The sequence below is a fragment of the Symphalangus syndactylus genome, chromosome 8 (genome assembly GCF_028878055.3).
Source record: "Symphalangus syndactylus isolate Jambi chromosome 8, NHGRI_mSymSyn1-v2.1_pri, whole genome shotgun sequence".
In the NCBI taxonomy this organism is placed as follows: Eukaryota; Metazoa; Chordata; class Mammalia; order Primates; family Hylobatidae; genus Symphalangus; species Symphalangus syndactylus.
In genome coordinates this window covers 95,382,464-95,405,913 of record NC_072430.2, presented here as the reverse complement: position 1 = coordinate 95,405,913, position 23,450 = coordinate 95,382,464, and the positions used below count along the sequence as shown (strand labels likewise).

The 23,450-nt window shown below is 42.3% G+C and overlaps 1 protein-coding gene and 1 long non-coding RNA gene across 9 annotated transcripts in view; one reads left to right on the top strand and one right to left on the bottom strand.

The window, feature by feature from the left end:
• The window catches only part of MYO1B (myosin IB), a 186,327-nt gene extending 164,795 nt beyond the window's left edge, over nt 1–21,532 (bottom strand). For 4 of the 7 annotated variants that reach the window (XM_055290064.2, XM_055290066.2, XM_055290067.2 and 1 more), the window contains exon 1: nt 21,166–21,531. The gene's annotated coding sequence lies outside the window, so the exon portion shown is untranslated. Of the gene's footprint in view, nt 1–21,165 lie in introns of all 7 variants that reach the window. The other 3 variants (XM_055290065.2, XM_063644836.1, XM_063644835.1) reach the window with 2 other exon arrangements.
• LOC129488196 (uncharacterized) overlaps nt 20,628–23,450 on the top strand; it is a 53,593-nt gene continuing 50,770 nt past the window's right edge. For both annotated transcript variants that reach the window (XR_010122189.1, XR_008659611.2), the window contains exons 1-2: nt 20,628–20,869; nt 22,699–23,156. This is a non-coding gene — a long non-coding RNA (uncharacterized lncRNA). The remainder of the gene's footprint in view (nt 20,870–22,698; nt 23,157–23,450) is intronic.

Below are 23,450 nucleotides of genomic sequence, written 5' to 3'. Positions count from 1 at the left end.
GGATTACCAGTTACCAACTCTCACTTGTGACATAAGGGCAAAATTTCTAAGTGCCTTTGTTTATAATTAAAGAGCAAGGAGAGAGACCTTAGAATCCCAGGCAAAGCCTTCTTTTAAAAAAGAAGGCGGTGGAGCCAGCTGGTTTCTAGAAGAGCCAGGGTGAGGATGAAGCTTTTCTGACAGGTCTGAAAATGGTCTTTCACACCTATTCTATTACATATACCCTTCAGTTTAATTCCTAAATCACCAAGCTCTTCACAACACTGCACAGTTTTTCAAAGAGAGTTTTTGTTTCTATATTACAGAAGGCTTGCAGCAATAGTTTACCACAAAGGATCCTTTCGATCTACCCCAATGTGGTACGGCACAGGCTATGGAGCCATAGACCCAGGCTGGAGTCCAAAAGAATTCATCTCTGGATTTCAAATTTCTAATCTAAAAACTCAGGGATGACAATATCTATTCCACAGGGCTGTTATGTAGCCTGACTGAGAGAGCAAACTCATTAGATGAATTTCTCCCTCTCCAATGCCTCTTTCTTCTTCTCACCCTGAAGAGCTTACCTACTCTTCTGTCCTGTCTCCTAGCAGGTGTGTCCAGGTAACTAACCTAGTAAGTTGCCTCATTTACAGATGATCTTGCATGAGGTTTAACACCCCGAGGAGGAAATGCAGCCAACATCACTGTCCCTACAGTCATTTCCCAGAGGAAGCTCTGCAGAGTCATGGCAGGAATGGCTGCCAAAGGACAGGTCAACTTCAGAGAGCACACACCCCATGCCAAGGCTTGGTCTGAAAGTCATGCCCTGCCTCCCTCTCCCCTGCCTCAACATGGACCCCCCACCTGCCACAACCCTAGAAGGTCCAGAATGGGCAGCATGAAGCCCAGCTGTAGAGGAACCTGTCGTCATGCTATACAGCTCACAATGACTGGAGAATTAATGAGCTAATGTCTGAAAAAAGGCTACAAGTTCCTGAGGGACAAGGTAGCCAAAAACTATAAACCACTGTTACATCCAGAAACACAAACTCAGCTGTACAGGGGAACGTGCTAATTATAATGCACGGACTTTTCAATGAGTTCCTTCGAGGCAGATTTTAAAAATTCCAAGAAGTCGATGTGTTTAGATTGGCAAACCTGAGACCCTGGAACCCCTAGGTGAACGTAAAACTGTTCAAATATAACTGGCACACCGGACTCTTTTGTTCCTGGTGGGTGTACAGACGCCAAGAAAGACTGGTGATTACTGAATTGAATATAGCCACCAGAGGAAAACCAACTTCCCTTCCAAACGAATCAGCTTATTAATCAGAGGGTCCCAATCTCATTCCATGTGCTAAGAACCTCATCAAAGTCTTACACCACTTGTAGATTCATTCCTCTGTTCTCTTTATGCTTGATCAGATCATGCAATCACTCAAGGTACACCTTCATTATAATTAAAAATACAGTGATTTGCACCTGGTAGGCACTCACATAGGGTTTCCTCTACCCATTAGTTTTGGAGGCCACTCCAGATTGGTTCTGAACAAAGACACTCACATAAAACAGCCTGGGATACACTATGGCAGAATGGCCTTCTTTAAAAAAAAAAAACCGGGGCCTTCCCATCGTTCAAGCTCTTTTCAGTGACAATGGAGAGAAATGTACTGAATTTAGTGCACTATTCTTGTTTGTAGGCTAAGGAAGCAAATTATCCCTCCAGAAAACAACAGCTTTGGCATTCTGCAACAGATCATAGTTACAATGACTACTGCAGTGGTTCTGGAAAAAACATCCACAAGATCCAAGTGGCAGGCCCAGCTCTGCAACTACCTCACAGTGAGACACTGGGCACAGTGCCACCTTTGAGCCTCAGTTTCTTCGCAAAGTGTATAACACATCATCTCCTAGGATCTTGTCCCAGCTTCCAACACTGTTGATTCAACAAAAAAAAACAAGGCTCAACTCTGGAAAGACTGAGTTTGCTCATTCTGGGGTGAGCATGCATCCTAGAATCTGGTTATAGAGAATGTTAAAAACCAAAAAGCCAGCAAATGCCAGACCACAAGAATCTCTCTCAGTGACATTACTCAGAGGCAAAGGAAAGCAGCTCTCTTTATTCTGATCTCATAACCAAAATAAAATGTATTAAGAGTGTAACCATACACAGCACAGAAAGATGCACAGAATAACCAAGTAAGTTAAGCCATGAAGGCACATTTGAACATGTTTTCTGTGTGTTTACTATACATGGTTAGCTACAAAATGGAACTGGCTACTTTTAAAAATTCATCTAGTTAGGAAAGCAAAAAAAAAAAGTCTAAAGATTACAAATTAAGTAATCTACATGTAAAGGAGGGGAAAAAATATGTATCACTCAACAGTGAAGCTTTGGTAATGCCTTCATACTCAAGGTTTAAAAAAGTTTTTAAGAATAATAAAAATTCAGAAGCTTCCTCAAGCAGTAATCCCCTAAAATAAAGTCCAATAAACTATGTAAACAAAGGGAGAGATATTTATACATTTACATTAGGATTTCATGAATGTTTATTAGTTGAGAATTGATCAAACAAAAATAGCTAAGATGTTCCAAAAAAGACACTGATAATGTAAATTGAGAAATAATTTTTAAAGAAAATAGCTAAACTGCTGCAGTGGGTTATTTCACCTACACTGATTAAAATCAACAATCATATTAGAATTTAGAAACATTTTCTGGGTCAACTTCTGGTTTTTCTAATGTTGGAAGCATTACTTTTAAAACCAAAGGCACCATAATTCTTACATATCCTTAAATATATTCTGAAGTATTTATGAAGAACAAAAGACAATACAAACAAATCAACCTATAAGACATGCCATAACTAATCATTTTTAAGTCACAAATGTTTACCGAAATTTTTGTTTATAAAATTCATATTTATAAATGTTAACTAAATTTGAATAATAGTTCTGCTAATTTCCAAATATTCTACAGGATGCAGCAGTTATTTCATGTATTTATATAAGGAGACATACCGACAAATAACACCCCCACACACAGTTTTTTCTCCTTGAATATAGCACATGTTACTAACCTGTAAAGCTATAGGAAAATCCATTTTTAACGTTAATTACCTTGACCATGTATGGAGTAATACAACAAATTTTCCCAAGGAAAGTTTTGGTAAGAAATAAAACATACAATAGTGAACTACCTTGTAGAAACCTGATTAAGAAAAGTTAACTTCCTTCTACAAGTAGTTTATCAAAAAAGGGGCTTTCAAAATACATTATTATATTATAAATCATCAAAACTTAAAATTTACATTTCGACCCTTACGTCTGTCTCTCAATAGAAAGACTAGAGTTCTTTTTAAATGACAAAATTATAGGGCCCCTCTGGTTTAGAAATTAAAACTGCTTACCAACTTTTCTTCTCCATTGTTTTTTCCACTGATTTAACTAGCACTTTAGCCTTCAGTTCATATGAAAGAGAGAGACAAACATTCGTTGTGACAGGGAGAACACACTAAGTACAACAAATATTTTGCAAACAGATAAGAAGAGGAAAGTAGGTCAATATCCTGTGGCTAGGAAGAGGCGGCCTCAGCTTCCATACAGGGCTCTTTTATATGAGTTAATCATATAAAATTGATCGAGAGTCCATCATGAGTACATACTGGACTCTCTTCTCTTGACAACCTCCCACTCTGACCCACGCTCCTGGTATACAAACAGCACTAGGCAGGCAATGAAAGAAGAAAGAATGAGAGACACATCTACTGCTACTCATGCATGTGCAATCTAATTGAGGAAAGAATACTTAAGAGTAAGATAACCAATACAATATGCTCATATAGGGCAGGCGATTCACCTCAAAAGGAGGAATATAGAGATGAACATTTCTGTTTAGAGGTGGAGCTACTATCAAAGAGCAGGAGAATCACAGAAGGATAGCTGAAGAGGTGAAACTCGACCTTGAAAGGTGAGTTGGATGTGATTAAGCAGAAAAGAAGTTTAAAGCAAGAAATAAAAAACATATTCAGAAGACGGTGACCTGGCAGAATGGTAGCAGAGGACGGCCAGTATAGGAGCCTGATGAACAATGAAGCTTGGATGAAAGGTAAGTCAAGGCTAGACTGGGAGTCAGACCTAAGGAGCTCACAGTTGTTAGAGTGGTGGAAATGGGTGGGCGGGGAGAGAGAAGCATTACACAGCCTAACCAGCGCATCTGTGCTGCAGTCATTACTTATGTCACACATCAAGATGGCAACTGAGGCTCAGAGTCACTGGTGATGGTCCCATGGAAGATAAAACTGAGGACAGCCACTACATACCGATGACAGGGAGCCACCAAAATGATTTAGAGCACAATAGAGACAACAAATTTAAAGGAGGCTTAAGCAGAGGATGGGCAGTCTGAATTTGTTGGCAAAGTGACTAAATGCAGGGAGGAGTGCTCTGTGCAGTTGTTCAGTTTGTGTACTGCATAAAAGTGGGCCAGCGGGGGTGGGGGGGGCGGTGGGAAAAAGATGACTAAAATAAAGTTGAGCTTCTGTGGGATTGTGTCTGCCCCAAAGAGTGCCTTTTTCTCACTGCATACAGGCCCTATATAAGACAGTATATCAAGGAATTCATCTGGGGTCCCAATCTAGTAGTTGAGGAACAAGAATTAGGAAAATGCTAATGGAAATGAAAAGGAGATGTGCCAAGGGAAATCACAGATGAGTCTATCATAAAAGGTGGGAAACTAATTTGATAGAGGGTGCAAAAGAGACAGGAGGGTTTAAGACTAAAGTAGAGGTTCTCTTATCCAAATGCATAAGGATAGACAATTTGGCTTATTTTTTTTTAAGTCAGTTAAATTTGGAAGTCATAAAAAATGATACATACCTAAACAAGTCATTTTAAATGAAGCTCTACAAATATACATTTATTGCCAATCTTTTGTTATACTGCTGGAGCCTTTTCTTTGAGTATATGTCCACTGTTGCACTCAATGGTCTTTCTTTTATAAACCATCCTCAAGGCATCATCCTCCAAGTCCAACTTCTTTAAAGAACGGTGAGGCTCTAAAGAGCCCTGGAAAGTGATGTGTGGTAGACCTTGTTATCCTTTACAAATGCCCCATACCCCTCTCTACATCCTGCCTTGCTGAATTCAGGCATATAGCCAATAAGACCTTCGCAGCAGGCGTCCCCTCTGCCACAGGGACCAGCAATGTTCCAGAAGGTACTGCCCCATCAGACTGTGTTCTGGAGTAAGGTTAAGGACAAATGGAGCAGAGTCCCCATCTGATCCACAATGGACACACAGTGTGAACATGGGTTACTGCTTTGAGCCAGTATGATTATCGAGTTTTACATAATCACAACTTAACTCACCAATAATGAATGACTGATAATATCAGTGAGAATACTTTTATTTTATGATCCCCCAAATTTTTTACTTATCTCAGCCACTCCTAAATTAGCTGCAGTCATTTATGGAAATTCATTCTTATCAGGTGATTTCCAAAGCATTCAAATGAATTTTCATAGAAACAACAATTCTTTTGGCACACATGTTTAAAATCATTATATTAAACTATAATAAGTACACCGGGCACACACAGGTCTGGGAATTAACACAGTCAGGTCTGGAGAAGCATTCATCTTAACTAGTGGGAAAAGAAACTCAAGAGCACACTACAGGGTAGCCCTCTAGCTTGGAGCATTAGGGTATCTACGGCATCGGCTGATCCACTTTACAGAGAAAAAGAGAACACCAACTAATCCAGCAAGTCTGGAAGTCAATAAAAGCTTATACTGTTTTCTAAAGCTGTGAGTCTGGATAATCATAAGAATGAATAGTACTATCGTATTACCAGGTAAAAAATCTGGTTGGCTTTTCAAAAGCATATCCAACTACCATATTTATTCTGACCCAAACATATAGTCGTAAGTGCTTAAGTCATTTAGGAAAGCACGAAAATAACACTTCAAATCCACAACCAGACATAGAGTCAAGAGTACAAGGTCACATGTCATTCTATAACTTGGCTCTCAAAGATAGAGAGAATAAACACAGAAATTACTATTAAAAACTAAATTTGAGTTTCATAATTTAAAATTACATACTTCTTTAAAATTGTCAACACAGACAAATGTTTCTCTGAAAAGGAATTTCACTCTCTTGAAAAAAGCAAAGGCTCCCAGAAAAATCTGGGTGCTTCTATTATAAGTAGCTAAATGGTAAATCCATTCATGACTGACATACTTTTAGAAATCTGACATTCACTCTCTTCAATAAAAATATGTTTTCATGTAAAAATGATATTGATATATTTCAATAGACTACTAAAACACTGTGTAAAGACATATACACCAGAAACCCCAAAACAACCAATATTATGTAAACATATACACACTAGAAGCCCAAAACAACCAAAACAGTTTAAATAACACACACATACAAGTCAATCCTGACCCCAGTACCATGCAAGGCCCCCACTCAGCACCAAATAGAATAACCTTAACTTCTATATAGTTTTAATTAAAAAAAAAAAAAAAAAAAAAAAAAGCCTATCTGGGAAAAAAGTAATATTATACCCTCCAAAATAAATCTGCCCCCAGGCTCTACAGGGATAGCTACCCACTCAGTCTTATTTTAACCAAAGTAAGCTCTTCAAAAGAAAGGAAACCCTGGCTGTCCACATCCCACCCCCGGACACTCCTTATTTTCCTTAGTGCTTCTCCATTCTCTACTTGTCACAGAATGATGTTCCCAGAGTTCTATCCTCCGCCTTCCTCTCTTCTCACTCTACCCTCTAAGTAATCCTAACATTATCCACACCTTCCACCACATGTAGCTGCCCATGATCCCCTCATCTGAACCCCAGGCCCTGGCTTTTCCCTAAGCTTGCATTTCAACAGTCCCTGAAGCTCCCTCACGGCCTGGATGCCCCACATCCCAAAATGAACCCCTCACTTGTGGCTCTGTCTATGCAAACCATTCCCAACAACACACAAGCCAGAAACTAGGGAGTTATCCCAGACTCCAACTCTCCCTGCCCCACCAACCGAGTCACTCCATCCATTACCTGATTACATCAAAGAGTTCACAGCAATCTTTGACCCAATCACCTCGTTCTTAATATCTACTGTCAGAAAATCATTCAAAATATAGAAAAGGTTATTGGTACAAAAAGGCTTATCACAGTATTATTCACAACAGCAAAGTGGCAGAAGGAACCCATATGCCCAAAAATAAAGGGATGTTGCAGAAAATGATGGTACTCAATGGAATAACACACAACTATAAAATTTATTCCAAATACTATGTAGCAATATAGAAAATGTATGTACTCTATGATTATGATCACATTTTAAAACATTCACATAAAAAGCCCGGAAAAGAATATTCAGAAATGACCACAGTTGACACTTTTAGAGTGGTAAGCTCATAAACGTCTTTTTAAACTCCATTTTCCTGCATCCCTTCAGCTGCTGTTCAACCTCCCGCTACATCTGTTGCAATACCAACTCAAACTCTCATGAAATAAAGTTTCCCCCTAAATCCTATTATGCTTGCAGCCCTCGGCATGAGATCTTCAAAACTGATTAATTCTTTCAAGAAATCCAACTGGACATATCAACAGCTGCAAAACTGGGCTCCCAACATCTGCAGGGGTTAACTGTTCTAGTCAGGAAAGTTCACCATGCACAAGCTGCTGCCAAGACAGCAAACTGTAAAGGTGGAAGCTAAATCACAGAGTAGGTGAAGTCGACTATGTATCTAATGTCCAACCTGGCTCACTGCCTGCCAGGTAAGGAAGGGGCATTTTCTCCATCCGAGTTGCAGAAGATAGTCAGGTATTACAGCCCAGAGTCCATGAGACACAAAAAGGTCACTTCAAAGGACACAAATTAGTACAAGTTTCCTTTAACATTTTACCTATACCTTTGCATTGTTTTTTAAACTGGCAACAAGTGCTAAGTATTAAGACTGGGCTGGCAGTTCTAGCATTATGTCTTCCATGCTCACGCCATACCCTTGGCATGCCTAGGCTAAACACAACGACTTGATCCTCCTCCACAGTATTAGTGTGTATGAAATGGAGATACAAGGTCATGCCAACATCACATAGCTCTGTGACAAAAGCAAACAAGCAGCTATAACCACTGCCCTACTCAAAAAGGGCATATAGTCACACACCGCATCCGTTTCCATCAACAACAGACCACACATATAATGGTGGTCCCATAAGTTTAAAATGCAGTTGAAAAATTCCTATCGCCTAGTGACGTCATGATGCAATTACTTTGTGTTTTTATAAATTTAGGGTAGCCTAAGTGTACAGTGTTTATAAAGTCTACAGTGGTGTACAGTAATATCCTAGGCCCTCACATTCACCCATCACTCACTGACTCCCCCAGAGCAACTTCTAGTCTTGCAAGCTCTATTCATAAGTGCCCTAGAGAGGTATAAAATTTTTTATCTTTTATACCGTATCTTTACTATTCCTTCTCTTTGTTTAGATACACAAATACTACTGTGTTATAATTGCCTACAATATTCAGTACGGTAACACACTGTACAGGTTTGTAGACTAGGAGCAATTGGCTATACTTGTGTTGGCTGTACCTGTATACGTGTGTTGGCTATACCTGTATACGGTTGTCTGTCCCATCTAAGTTTGTGTAAGTCCACTTTGTGGTGTCTGCACAATGACAAAATTGCCTGATGACACACTTCACAGAATGTATACCCATCATTAAGCGATACATATATTGGTTCTAATTTAAAAAATTCCTATGATGTCTTCTTTTGAAAAACCAATGTTAAGTCTAGGTATACACATTCTATAAAACTAGATTTTACTGTAATTGTCCCAGACTTCCTTGAAGCAGAAAAAGAACTATCATAAATATTTATCATATGTTCAAATTAGGCATTTGTCATTGAAGATAAAATACCTAAATTGTGGAATAAGGTACAGAAAGGCATCACCTTACTTCCGTTTATTTAAATGCTCTCAACTAGATTTTACACTCAATTGTGTAGCATCATTAAATTAGCAATATTCCTCATGTAAACAGCTCTTCAGCTGACAGCAGGTAACATTACTGTAATCCACTACCTTCTTTCAAATCTATGTCAGCATTATTTTTAAGATACTTATAAAATGCCACTGCTAAGAATAAATTCCTGTAGATAAACACACTTTGCAGGAAAGTCCATTTCTCCACCCACAATTACATAAAAAGAGCAGCATGAAAGAAAAGCTGGAAAGTTCGCTGAACTTTTCAGTGATTAAAATCAATGGGCTTTTGAAGAAATTTGTCAGATTTGGCATGGTTTCTTTGTAAAAATGTATTTTGGTAATTTTCCAGAATTCTGTTGGAAAAGTTCAAAAATTCTGACATATACCAAAATGGCAGCAACACAGATAACCCTATGCAAAATAGGCAAAGAGGAAAAATTTAACTTCAACATCCCCTCAATCTTCCCTTCCTTGCAGCTACCCAATCTTCCAAGATTCCTGGTGCTTTTAGGAGGTCACAGATCCCCAGAGTTCGTTAATTTGTCAGCAAATAAATTTACTAATCAATTAATTCTAGGTGTAAGTAAGTAAAGGGCAACTTCATTTAGATTTCTGAGAGTGAAAAGTTATATTTACCTATTTTGACAATAAAAATAAAACTGATGCTTTATTTTGAATTGAATAAATGGGTGCATCATTTCTGCATGACAGTAGGTAAAGAAGATGGATTAAAAGGAGAGATTTTCAAGGGGAAGGGGGAAGAAGAGGGGACTGAATGAGAGACAGATGGCAAGAAGACCACTAAGGGAGCACAGAAGAAACACAAAGGGAAAATAATGACAGATTAAAAAAAAAAAACATTCACAGAAAAGGGGGATTCACAAGGAATAGCTCCATCTTCTAACTTTTGGGGATAGTTCTGCTAAAGACTATTGAATACCGTTACCTAGTTTCTGCAACTATAAGCACAAATGGGAAGGTACTTCACCTGTGAATGCCACTAGAGCAGGCCCACCCCTGGCTTCTCACTCTCTCCTGTCTCTTGTTAGCAAACCAACTGGAGACTGCCAGCCTGACTTTTCTTTCTTCAAATAATTTTATTATATTATTTGTACAGAGGTAACATAACCAGATTATAGAAGATTTAGAAAATAGAGAGTTAAAAGTAAAAGTCGCCCCAATCTACTATCCTAACACAATCACTGTTAACATTTTGGTTTCTTTTTTTGCCATCTTTCTCCCCGTATTTTCCAAAGGAGTCCCCCGTATGAAATCCTAAATTATGTGCACTGCTAGGATTCAAACAGATTTAAATATCTGGTGTGGGGGAGGAGGAACCTCAGGAAAACATTGCAAGAAAGGCTGAATAGTAGTAACTAACATCTGCACCGAGTGCTTGCTCTGTGCCTGACACTGTTCTAGGGGCTGCACACGTGTTGATTCATTTAATCCTTACTATAACCCAAGAAGGCAGCTCTGCAAAATTACCCACACTGCGCAGATCAGAAAATGGAGGCAGACCGTTTAAGCTACAAGCTCAAGGTCCGAGGGCTACTAAGCAGAAGAGTCAAGTTTCAAAAACCAGTATTGTCTCCAGAGCCCAGCCCATAACCACTGCACCACATAGCTTTTCACTATACACAGGACTCATCTCAACTAAGCTCAGTCATGCTTGCCCCAGAGCAATGCCTCAATGACCAAACGGAGCACGGATTCTAGGTAGGTGTGTAACTCAGCTTGGATCCCATCCCATTGTCATGCCTGAGCCCTCAGTGTGTGTTTAAGAGACGGTGAAGGAGGGAGAGTGGAGAAGGCTGAGACACTGGAAAAAACATATTAGGCCCTGCTCACCACCCCTCCAGGAAGGGCAGAGCAGTCTTCTTCCGACCTGACCTGACCTGACCTGACCTTAAAGGACCCCGTCTATTAGTGCAGAGCTCAGGAGAAAATTGCTGAGCAGGACACTCGTGTCCAGCAGACGCCAGGACCCAATGGCAGCTGCAGTGGCAATACTCAAAATGCAGAGGGGGTAGGGGCGTGGGCAGTGGCCCCATTCAAGCCTCACCATGGAGGCAGCTCTCTGAATCTAGCCAGCTTCACTTGGCAGGATGAGGATATACTAATCAAAAATAAATATCTTCACTTTGTCATAATAGTGTGTAAAACACTGTTAAATACCACTACTATGATAATTTACTAAGAATTAATAACTTGATTTAAGTCATCAGTCACTAAAATTCTCATCCTTGTATCATTCAGAGTAGAGTCCCACCTTGGGGCCTCTGAGCCTCTTTCTATTGCCTAGAAACTTCTTCCACCCTCCTCATTCTTTAACACCAACTCATCCTTCAGGCAGCTGTGTGAATGTTTATTTCCTAAGTCAGGCTCACCTTGTGCCCCAATCTAAATTTCCCTCTCTCCGCCTTTCTGTTTCTCACAGCCCCCTGTCCTTTTCCTTCACAGTATCGATGCTAATTCATGAATATATATTTATCCGTGTCCATTTCCACGATGTCTCTTCCCCTTCACATTCATGAGAGCAGAAACCACACCTGTTTTGTTCAACATCAAAGATTCAGCACAGGATGGGTGTGGTGGCTCATACCTGTAATCCTAATACTTCAAGAGGCTGAGGAGGGAGGATCACTTGAGGCCAGGAGTTCAAGACCAGCCTGGGCAACATAGAAAGACCCTGTCTCCACAGGGTGTGGAGATGTTGCCTGTAGTCCTAGCTGCTTGGGAGGTGGAGACAGGAAGATCACTTGTGCCCAGGAGTTCAATCCTGCAGTGAGCAATGATCACACCACTGTACTCCGGCCTGAGCAACAAAGAGAGACCCTGTCTCTAAAACAAAAACAAAAACAAAAACAAAAACACAGTACCTAGTACGGTGCCTGAAATATACTAGGCACCTAAACATTTGATGAGTTAATAAATGAACACATTAAATAACTAAAAGTCACCCCTTCCTTACTTCTAAAAGTATTGTGTATAATTTTTAAATTAGGCCAGGTGTGGTGACTTACACCTGTAATCCCAGCACTTGGGAGACCAAGGCAGGAGAACTGATGGAGGCCAGGAGCCTGGGACCAATGAGACATTATCTCTACAAAAATTTAATAATTAGTTGGGCATGGAGGCGCACACCAATAGTCCTAGTTACTTGGGAGGCTGAGGTGGGAGGTTCATTTGAGTCCAGGAGTATGAGGCTGCACTGGGCTATGATCATGCCATTGCATTCCAGCCTGTGCAACAGAGCCAGACTCTGTCTCTAAAAAAAAATAAAGAGGCCGGGCGCGGTGGCTCACGCCTGTAATCCCAGCACTTTGGGAGGCTGAGGTGGGTGGATCACCTGAGGTCAGGAGTTCGAGACCAGTCTCAACATGGAGAAACCCCATCTCTGCTAAAAATACAAAATTAGCCGGGCGTGGTGGTGCATGCCTGTAATCCCAGCTACTCAGGAGGCTGAGGCAGGAGAATTGCTTGAACCTGGGAGGCAGAGGTTGCAGTGAGCCAAGATCGCGCCATTGCACTCCAGCCTGGGCAGCAAGAGCGAAACTCTGTCTCAAAAAATAAATAAATAAATAAAAACAAAGTGAATTATGACATTTTCAATAAAGGCTAAGTTATTTTGTGCTGTATTGGAAAAGCCACCCAACTGCAGGCTTCCACAGCAAACACAGGTTTAGATGTGAACTTGATCAATCAAGAACTATTTACAAACAAATACAAAATCAATCCCTTTCTTGTACACCAGCAATACTAACCAGAAATGTACTAAATCATTCATTCAAAATGACCACAGAAACCATAAAGCACCTTGGCACAAATTTAACAAAAGGTATGAAAGAGTTTTACACATAAAATGATAAAATTTCATTGAAGGACATAAAAGACCTATTAAAGAGGCTTATGAGGTTTGTGGATGGGAAGCCATTAAACCATAAAGATGTCAATTCTCCCTGAATTTCTATTTAGATGCAACACAATTTCAATAACACAAAATTAAAGAAAAAAGCCCCACAAGCAACAAGCTTGTTGAACATATGTGCAAGCTAACCTGTCGGGGGAAACAGAGGAGAACGTGATGTGCATGTGATGCGTCAACTGACGCAAATATGGAAAATGGAATTTTGTGGGAATTTCAATAATTTAACCATATGAGTGTGTAAGGTTACTTTCAACATTTCATTGTGCTTCAAGTATTTTCTTTTTTTTTTTTTAAGTTGTGAAACAGTAAGTGTAAGTTCAGAAGAACAAGGGCAACCTGAGTCTGGGAAAACTGATGGAGAAGACGGGCACAGAGCTGGGCACAGAAAGATGTGCCAGTGTGATAGGGGAGAGGGGCTTCTGGGGGGAAGGAATGATCCAGAACAACAAGGTAAAAGCACAAGACACAGCTGAGAGTGAACCAAGTACGGCTCACATGGAATGCACATTCCCACAGGAAGCCAGGCAGTGACAGAACCTAAAAAGGTACAGTGAAGTGACTATAGCAGTGTTATCTACAAAATGATCCCCCCAAAACGTGGTACAATGGTGACATAAGTTGGGACATGTGAATACTGTATCTTTCCCTTGGGAATTCACAGTACACAGTCACAAATGAAGGCCATGAGAAGTCTTTCTGCAAAGAAACGTAACCAACTATTCTAACATGTACCTGGCCAAGGAACCCTTTTTACAGGAACATTTACCAACTTTATGGGTGGGGTATTTTTTTTTTCCAACTTACTAATTTTATATGGAACAACTCACTTTGGGTAACACTATACTCTAGTAACTCAGCCTTTTAAAGGTCTGAACCAGAATGAGGGCTTGAGGATTTGCAAAGGGCAAAGTTAGGGGAGAACAATAAATCAGACATAGTGACTGACAGGAGGAATGTAAGGGTCACAGAAAATGGGGAAGTAGGTGATGTTCTAGAATCCAAAGTCAAGATGGTGATGAAAAGGCTATTAGCACAAACAGTGAAATGAAGTCCACAGGGGACCAAGTATTAGGTAAGAGGTAATAAATTTAGATTTCGACAGGTTTGGAGAGACAGATATCTCCCTGGAAAGAAAACTAAGCAAGAGGTTACAACTTGGAGTCAGTTTCTCAGATCCATCCCCTGTTAACTTTAGGAGCTGAGCAGGTCTCAAGCACAATGAAGGGGTTACAGTGGTGACCTTTAAGACACTTTTCAATAGCAACATTCTGCCATTCCAAAAATTGAAAATTTGAAATAAAAATACCAATATAATCAAGTTCTATATTTAAAGTGTGAAATGTGTGAATGCAGGATAAAAATAAATAATTCAAGATGAATCTCAGTAGATGGATAAGAAGTTTTTAAGAGATCATGCAATTACAGATACTCAAAAGACATCTATGAAGCTTTACAAAGCTGACATCAGGAGTCTAACTCTATTTTCCTTCCTGAATGTCACAGAATACCTGCAGAATACTATGGCAAATAAGCCCTGAACCTAGCCAATGTGGCAGTTCATATATTTTTATGAATAGCTCTCAACACTTTGAAAATTTCAGGCAAGTGAGAACTTTTTCATAGATGGCTCACTATATCGGGGTAGCTCAAAACTGTGATCTACCTATTATGACTATAAGCAGATTATATGAGGATCACAAAAATAACAAGCCATGTAAATTGGCATAGGCTCAATGTCTATGAAAATTAAGCTTTTCCTTAAAGCATTTAGACTGTGGGTCTAAAATGAATAAAACAGTGACCAATCACTCGGAAGTACTTTTAAGGGAAAAAATGATCAGTTAGGAAGCTAGCATATTTGCAATCTGAACATCACAAATAGCACTTCAGGATCTAATATAAAATGTAAAGCAAAGCAGCAATGATGGAGGAGAGAGAAGGCGTACACTGGAAAATGTAAGTGGGATCTGCAGGAATCTTGCAATTAAGATTCTTTGTGTATTTTGGGGGAGCTTTTTGTTGTGGTTGCAGTGTGAAAATGCTTTCATGTAACTAGTGAAAATTAAGTAGGCAAATGACGTGTAAACGTACTATAATGTCAATAACTAATAATCTGTTCCACTGTCCTTTCAATTCAATTTTCTAAAACATCTTTAAAGATATTGCATTCTTTTTTTAAACAAATTTAAAAACCTGTAGTGTACAATTCTGAACTACATTACTACATTTTCATTTTAACACAGCAAACTTAAGCCATCTGTGCAATCTTAAAAGCATCTTGAGTCCAGGAAGAATTGGACTGAAAGTCCCTGGAAGGCAGAGATTTGGTTTCCTCTTAAGCCTCTCTTAAGTTATCAAGGAAGGACAGGCCCCTTGCGTTTTCAGAAACTTATCAGGTGCTTTATCTGATAAGCAAAAGAAGAATGTCAATTTTTACTTTTCTGCTATTTCTAAAACTGCCTATCTTGGAAGAGTACAAATTTCACCCCAACTCTCTTCCCGAAACCCAGCTCTGTAATGGCATCCACACCGCTTATTCTCACACACCAAAGATCTGAGCGAGTTCTGAGACTGGATGCCCTGTGGCATGCTGCTCGCAGGCAGACTGGAGACCAGAGATCAGACAAACGCCCTGAAACTCGCAGATGACAATCTATTCCTGAAGATAAAGGCATGGCCAGCAAGGGGGTAAGAAAAGGGACTGGCTATTCAGTCTCTCACTAGCAGGCTGAATCTTGTCTCCCTCAGCTGGGGAAGGAGAATGACGCAGGACTGGGAAGCCAAAACACCCAGAAAATGACAAACTGAGAAGCAGTTCAACCAATTCTCCTAGCTTTGGACCAGCCACGGACACCTGCAGGAACCCTGACTTCAGGTGACAAAGCAAACAAGCCAGGAAGGAGAGGGACAAACAGGTGGGCTCTCTCTCTAACTCCTTAAAACGAACTCCTTAAAAGTGACCAAAGCATCAAAGTACTCACCCAAAGCATCAAAGTATTTGCCCAAAGCTTCACAGTACTCATTCAAAGCTTCACAGTACACTCTACCTGGTGGCACTTCGTTGTTGTGGAAAGCAAGGGGTCTTTGAGGCTTGATCTCTGGGCTAGTGACTCAATTCCCTCATCTACAAATACCTCCTACTAAGGGATAGTGATGAGAAGGAAATCAACCTACAGAAAGTACCCAGCATGAGGCCTAGCACAAAGCAAGCACCCAATACTTAATAAACAGTAGCATGAATAATATCATATAACTCAATATGAATGACTCATTCTTTAGAGATTTGGCACGTCTTGTCCACAAGAGCCTTTTAAAATGCAAATATGCCTGAAGTCTATTAACAGCCTTAGTTGACAGCCATGTTGAACACAGGATGAGGAAGGCATGCTGGCAGGTGTGCAGAGAAGAGAGTTGGCAGAGGTACCAAGGACCTGCCTGCCATGCACCAGTGAAGACACTGTTATTCAAACCTTCTCACATAGAATGGTAGTTTATATATCATTTTTTGGACCTCAGTCAGGGTTCTGAACCTGAACCCTTTCACATATTGGAGGTTGGAGGAAATAAAACCTAAGTCAGAGAAGCTGGCACCTATGTTCAGTTTTCTTCCACTCTCTTGCTTCTGTTTGTTCTCAGCTTTTGTCTCAAAAGCAAGTGTTCCCCTGGCCTTGGTCACTATAGCTGTCATAGCCATTTTCTTCATTTCACCAACATCCATTCTTGGGATGCATCCACCTGCCCTGCTACAACGTCCCTGAAGGCACAATGGATTTCCTTTCTTCGTTTTAAAATGTGTCTAATGCATTGTCTTGCATGACCTGTGTGCTTAATAAAATATGAACTGATGAAGAAGAGGCTGAGAACTGCAAAGATCTACCAAAGGCTGTAAGAGTATAATGCTGGGAAGCATCCTTTTTCCTCCTCTATGCTGCTTACGGTAAGTTGGAAGGTGCTCATCTGTTAGAGTTTAGCAAACCATGTGTCTGCCTCTCCTCCAGAGGCAAACGTCTAAAATAGCCAGTGGAGGAGAATTTCATAGCCTCAGGAGACTAAAGTTGCTGTCACCTATACCACAGAACTTGAAGACCCCAAATGGTGTCCTAGCTTGAAATAAATAAACAAGGCAGAACTTCCAGTCTTCAAATTCTTATCTTAGAAACAACAATGCAAAAAAAAACCCCCAATATTGACTTTTCCATTTGCCCAGGAGCATTCTGAGGAATCCACAAACAATCCATGATGCCAAGTGTTAAACTCCATTATGCTCCTGTACTTGGTGTCAAAGTCTGGTACCTCTTGCCCGGTGCCACTCTCAGTGCCACCCTAAGGACAGATATCACTGCTATTCCCTTTTCATGCAGATGCCTAAACTAGTTCACTTCCCCTGTGGGGAAGGGATGAGCACAAAAATCATGCGGAATGTGTGTTCCCACAGAGCTCAGAAATTTGATGATCTCAGAGGATATTGTAAAGAAAGACCCTTGACACTTCCCTAAGGAAGAATGTCTTCTGTAAAAGGCTACTGCCAGGACAAAAAGCATGTGCTGGGAAAAATCTATGGCCTGCTGCTGCGAGTGTTTCCAATTCTGATGTCCCACTTCCTCTTTATAAGCACATTCCTTCCCTCCTTATTTCTCTTCTTAAAAAGACACTCTGGCATTGGGTCTCAGTTAAGAAGCAAAGTGCAATGTTCTATTAAAGGCTGTAAGATAAAAAGGGCTTAAAATGGATTTCAATAAACATAAAAGCCTTGAATGCAATATAAGATCTACTCTGTTCTACCACTTTTAAATGTCTGGAAAAAAGAACTTATTTTTAAATGTCGGCAGCCTAACTTTTTAAAAATAAAGTTTCATTCACTTACAGCTTATTCACAGGCCATAACATACAGCTCTTTAGCCATACAGTTCTAAGAGCTGTAACGTCCCCTAACCTGGGCTTCCAAACCTATCTCACAGTGGTTTTTGGAAGAATCAACTACAATAATAGATGTGAAAGTAATTTGACATCTGCCAGGGGCTAATCAACTAGATAATCAAACTGTTGTTATTCTTATTATTAAAATATATCATACCATACAGTATATACCTAAAGAGTATGAACTTTGGGATCCCAAATCGCACTTCCACCACTTAGTAGTTAGCTACACAAGCACAGAGGGTCCTCAATTTAAAATGGTCAACTTAGGATTTTTTGAGTCTACAATGGTGCAAAAATGATAGGCATTCAGTGGAAATCGTACTTAGAATTTTGAATTGTGATGTTTTCTGGGGCTAGCCATATGTAGTACCATACCCTATCGCAATGCTGGGCAGTGGCAGCGAGCCGCAGCTCCCAGTCAGCTACACCACCACGAGGATGAACAACCAATACTCTACAGTGGACTGTGTTACCAGACGACTTTGCCCAACTGTAGGCTAATGTGACTGTTCTGGACACATTTAAGGTTCGGTAGATTAAGTGTATTAAATGCGTTTTCAACTTACAATATTTTCAACTTATGATGGGTTTATCAGGACATAACCCCATTGTAAATCTAGGAGCATCTGTACGGTGTAAGGGGCAAGTTACTTAACTCCTCCAGGCCTCGGTTTCCACTGGAAAATGGAGATAACACCCACTTTATCAAGTTGTTGTGATGATGAATATAGTAATGTACATAAAATTCTTGGCATGTAATGAACACATACTAAATGATAGCTATAATTATTGTTAGGCTATTTAATTAAAATCCAAATGTTCCGCTATTGAAAACAGTAGAAGGGAGGTAGAAGACAATCTTACCCAAAGGAGGACAAATGCTAAAACATGGATGCTACATGCTGAAGATCCCTTCTTAGCCAAACACCACCCACCCACCTCACTCCCTCTTCTTCCCCATGATGTCAGACGTTCCTCCTTGCTTTGCATAACTGTGCAGCAATCAGGGAAAGTTAGTCTTTAACTCCAGGCTTGACAAAGTGATGATTCATCCTGGGAAGGGGGTACAGCCTGTTGCCAGCCTTATCACACAATCAGGCATCCACCAGAACGGCCAGAGGCCACAGACCAGAGACCAGCCACTTAGGATTCTGCTATCTGTCCGCATCTCCAGTAGCGGCAATGTTCAGATGCTTTACATTTTGTTAATGTATAGAACAATGAGTACTTGAGAGGAATTCAATCGTGTTGTATTTTATAAAACAATTCACAGCATAAGTGAAAAGTCCAAAATGGTAAGACAACAACAAAAAAAGTCTCCCTCTGTTAGCTGCCCTAGCACAACGTTTTGCCAGGCAGTGTGTTAGTTCTAATGACAAACAGCTTGACGGTTGGACACCATCCCATTTCAACTTCACATCATAATGGCTCCTGAGGACAAGTCCCATTGCTTTTCAGCCTGGCCTGAAAATTTGACCACATGCCCCACGAAAAAGACAAACCCTCAGGAGTAGCTTATACAGCTCTTTTCCATTACCACTTAGTGGGCAGGAGACATTTTTTTCCCCCACAGCAGGCTCCTAATTAGCCTTCTAAGATTAAGAGGCTTTCAAACTTGGTTCATCTCAAAATAAATGGCCAAAGGGATGGTTTAATGGCGGACCCTCAGCTTGTCAAAGAGGCAGCTCTGGGTCACTTCCCAGCCCTGTCTGCAGCCAAACTACTACAACAGAATGTCTCCTAAATTATCACCACAGTAATTCTAACCTTCAGTCCGACTTTGGGAATCCTTCCACCAGTGTCCCATAGGCACAAACCATGAATGCCTGGAAATGTCAGCCTCCTCCCCAAACAGTTTTGCTTGGAATACCCCATTCAAAAAACACACATCATTCAATCCCCCATAGCTCCCTCCCTAGGTCAGCCAATCCTTTGGGGAGTCTCGATTCCAGTCTAGGAAAGGTCGCTTAACAAATGTCTGACACATTACATTTAATTCTACCACCTCTAAATTATCCTCACACAGAGAGTGAAAGCACAGAACACTTGAATGCCAGGGCTGCTCAGTTCAAACCCCAAACGCAGGTGTGTGGGGTGTGTTTCCTGGGACAGACTGTAAAAGGGTTTTTCAATTGTGTTACATAGTCTGATTCATTTATTTATAGCAATGTCTAATTTTCTGGTGGTTTCTGCCCTCAAACAGTCCTGGAAAACTGTTGTACTATATTATACTATAAAAAAAATTTACGTCAAAATTGATTCTATAAAATTTGTCTCCTACCCATTCCAGCCAATATACACTAGCTACACACACAGACCCAGAGGCACACACATACACACCAATACCATAGTTCACAGCAAAATTTTTTCAAATCTCAAAGAAAAAAGGGGGGGGGGCTTCTTTCACTGTAACTAACAAGATTTGCTTTGAGCAATCTAACATTGGGAGCGCCTAGAAACTCAAGAAGCACACAACTTGTTGCAGCAATAAACGCTGGGCCGAAGCCTGAACAAAGCACTACAAATAAGCTCCAGAAACTCACAGGGCCCTTGAACAAAATGTTGTGTGTTTGTAATTACCTCTCCAGCGCGCTCTCATCACCCTCTCCCAACCCTCTCCCCAACTCTCTTCCCGGCCCCAGCACCCTTCGTAGCTCCCGTCTCTAATCTGGTTTCCATTCCAGCCCCGCCCCCTTCCCCCTCCCTCTCTGGGACCGTGAATCAATCCCATCCCGGGCAGGAAACGAGACCCAGGGCAACCCCCTCCGCTGCGGCGGAACAAAGGAGGCGAGCGCAGCTGCACGCGCAAGGAGGCCCACAGCGTCCCGGGCCCCTCCTCCCCCGCCGCCGCCGGGGCACACCGCACCTGAACCCCACTCCCTAGGACGCCCCATTGTTCTCCCTCCGCTTTCCTGCCCGGAGGAAGCCACACCGTGTCTTTCCAGGGGGCCAGGAAACAGCTGTGGGCCAGAGGAATGGAGGGGCTGTGGGTGAACACGAGGACAGCCGAGATTCGACTCTGCCCACAGGTACGAAAGGCATGAGGCAAAGTAAGAGCAACTTAGTTTACAAGCCCTTCTTCCCTCCCGTCACCCCCGAAGCCCCTGCGGAGTCACGACCACCCTCCGCGACCTACAGCGTGCGCCGTTCCCGCCGCAGCGCCGCGTCTCCTGAGAGAGCGGCAGAGCCCGCTGACCCCCGCCCGCAGGGTGCGACGGGGCCAGGGACCGCGGGCACAAAGGCGCAGGGCAGGCGCCTCGGGGGCCGCGGCCGGACGCAGAGAGAAGGGCAGGGGGGAGAGAGAGAGAGAAAGCGCTCGCGCTACCTCGCCTGGCGCTACCTCGCCGGGTGCCACTCCGCCTCCACGTCGTCCTCGCTCTCCGGTGGCGCTCCGGGACGCGGGCCCAGCCCGGGGCTGCGGGGCTCCCGCCGCGGCTGTTCTGCTAAGGCCGTCCCGCGGCTGCCGGCCGACTGCGCGCCGCGCGCTCCGGTACTGTCTCCACGCGCCGCGGTTGAGGCTCCCGTGCGCACCCGGCTGCGGAGTGCTCAGCGGCGGCGGGAGGAGCCCGGCCACTCCCCTCTCGCCCTCCGGCGGAGGGGCCGGCCGAGGGGCGGGGGCGGCGACCTCACTGCCTGGGATTCGCCCCTCGGCGCGCGGGCAGGAACGGGAGCCACCGCCTCCGAGCCGACTCACCTCCGGCCGCCCGGGGCCGGCTTCACAGCGCCCCCCGGTGAGCGTCGCGGCGGCCTCCGCGCCTTGTGGGTTTGCGGCCCGACCCTCCGCACCCGGGGCGAGCCTGGATGGGACGAGGCTTGAGGGAAGGAGGGGCGATCGTCGCGGCCCCCACGGAAGGCAGTCTTTCTACCTTTTTTGCTTCCAGACTCACTGACATAAAATGAGAAATACAACGTTTGACAACTCGAAGCCAGCCTGGGGGCACATTCCCGCAAAGAGTGGGAGTAAGTCTCAATTTTTCCTCCTCCCCAAGATGAAAATGTTTGGATGCCAAGAATATCAGAAAATATTAATTTCACAGAAAAAGAAAAAAATTATACTGAGTGGTGTGGTGTGTCTTCATTTACAAGACTTAGTATCTTTTAAATTACTTAATCTCACATTGTGGGAAATAGACACTGGCGAATTCTTTATGTTATAGATAAATGAGAGGTAGTTTAAAAGAAATTTCAAATACCCATACGTATTTGAATAGAGTGTATTAACAGGCCCTGAGTAATGATCAGTGATGGGGTATATTATACAGGCATGTAGGGGCCAGAGAATCAGGACACCCCCCCTACACACACACACACCTTCTCACTCAAGCCCTATTGCCTCACTGGAGAATTTAGAACAATCCTCTTGACCCAGGTCCTGGTTTCTTCATCCTCGCACAGGGAAGGGTGCGCAAACTTACTCACTGGGTGAGATGAGGATTACTTGGCTGAGGTGTTAAAAGCACTGTAGACACAGTAATTATTACTCATGGTTCTAACTACTTTATCCTGTAAGGAAATAAATTGCCATAAATGGGCCAGGTTTAAATGGACTGACCTGTATCTGGAAACTGTCACTAAAGTGAGGTGAACCAAAGAATTCAGACCATATATAGTAACTGTTCCCACTGGCATAAGAACCACAGGCGCTGGGATTTGTTAAATGTCACTAGTAGAGTTTGGAAAGGTGGGACCTTCACAGACTATATCTGCTGGGAACTGTCTCACCGTCAGCATCACTTCAGATGTACAGGTGGTGTGATAATGGCTGAAACTAACACATACTGGGTACCAGGGACTGTTCTTTGTTTAATCCTCACAAAAAGCTCTGAGGTAAGTTTCTCTCATTATCCTTGTTTTACAGACCAGCAAAGCCAAGGACAGAGAGATCTTCAGGGAATACATGGCTATGGTGGTTTGAAGACTCCCATTAGAGAGTGGATATTAATTGCCCTCCTTTTGAATACGGTCTGGACTTAGTGATTTGATCGTAACAAATAGAATACAGCAGATGTGATGCTATGTGACTTCCAAACTAGGTCATAAAAGGAGGTAAAGTTTTCACCTGGCTCTCCCTTGGGACACTCACCCTTGGAACCCAGCTGCCATATTGTGAGGAAGCTCAAGCCACAGGGAAGGCCATGTGTAAGGTGTTTGGGCTGATGGTGCTGGCTGAGGACCCAGTCTACTGCCAGTACAACTTACACCAGGCATGTGAGTTGGCGAGCTTTTGAAAGAACTCCAGCCACAGTCACTGACTGACCACGCCGCCTGAGAGACCTGGAGAGAAAACCTAGCTGAGCCAAGTCAGGCCCCGGAAACGTAAGTGATAATAATAAAAGATTGTCATCTGGGTGGTTGTTACATAGCAATAGACACCTAGAACAGTGACAGAGCTGGAATTTGAACCCAGACAGTCTGACTCTATAGTCTTCACTATCCAGCACACTACCTCAGACCTTGATAACCTAGCATAATGAAAAGGCTGGAGATCCCAGCCTTCACAATGGACAACATATGAACCTGCTACCTGGTGACGTGTCTTAGACTCACTTCTCCATTTTGCTTGTCTGAGTTTAGGTTCCGAAGTGACTGCTTATAGCAGTTTGGCAGTTC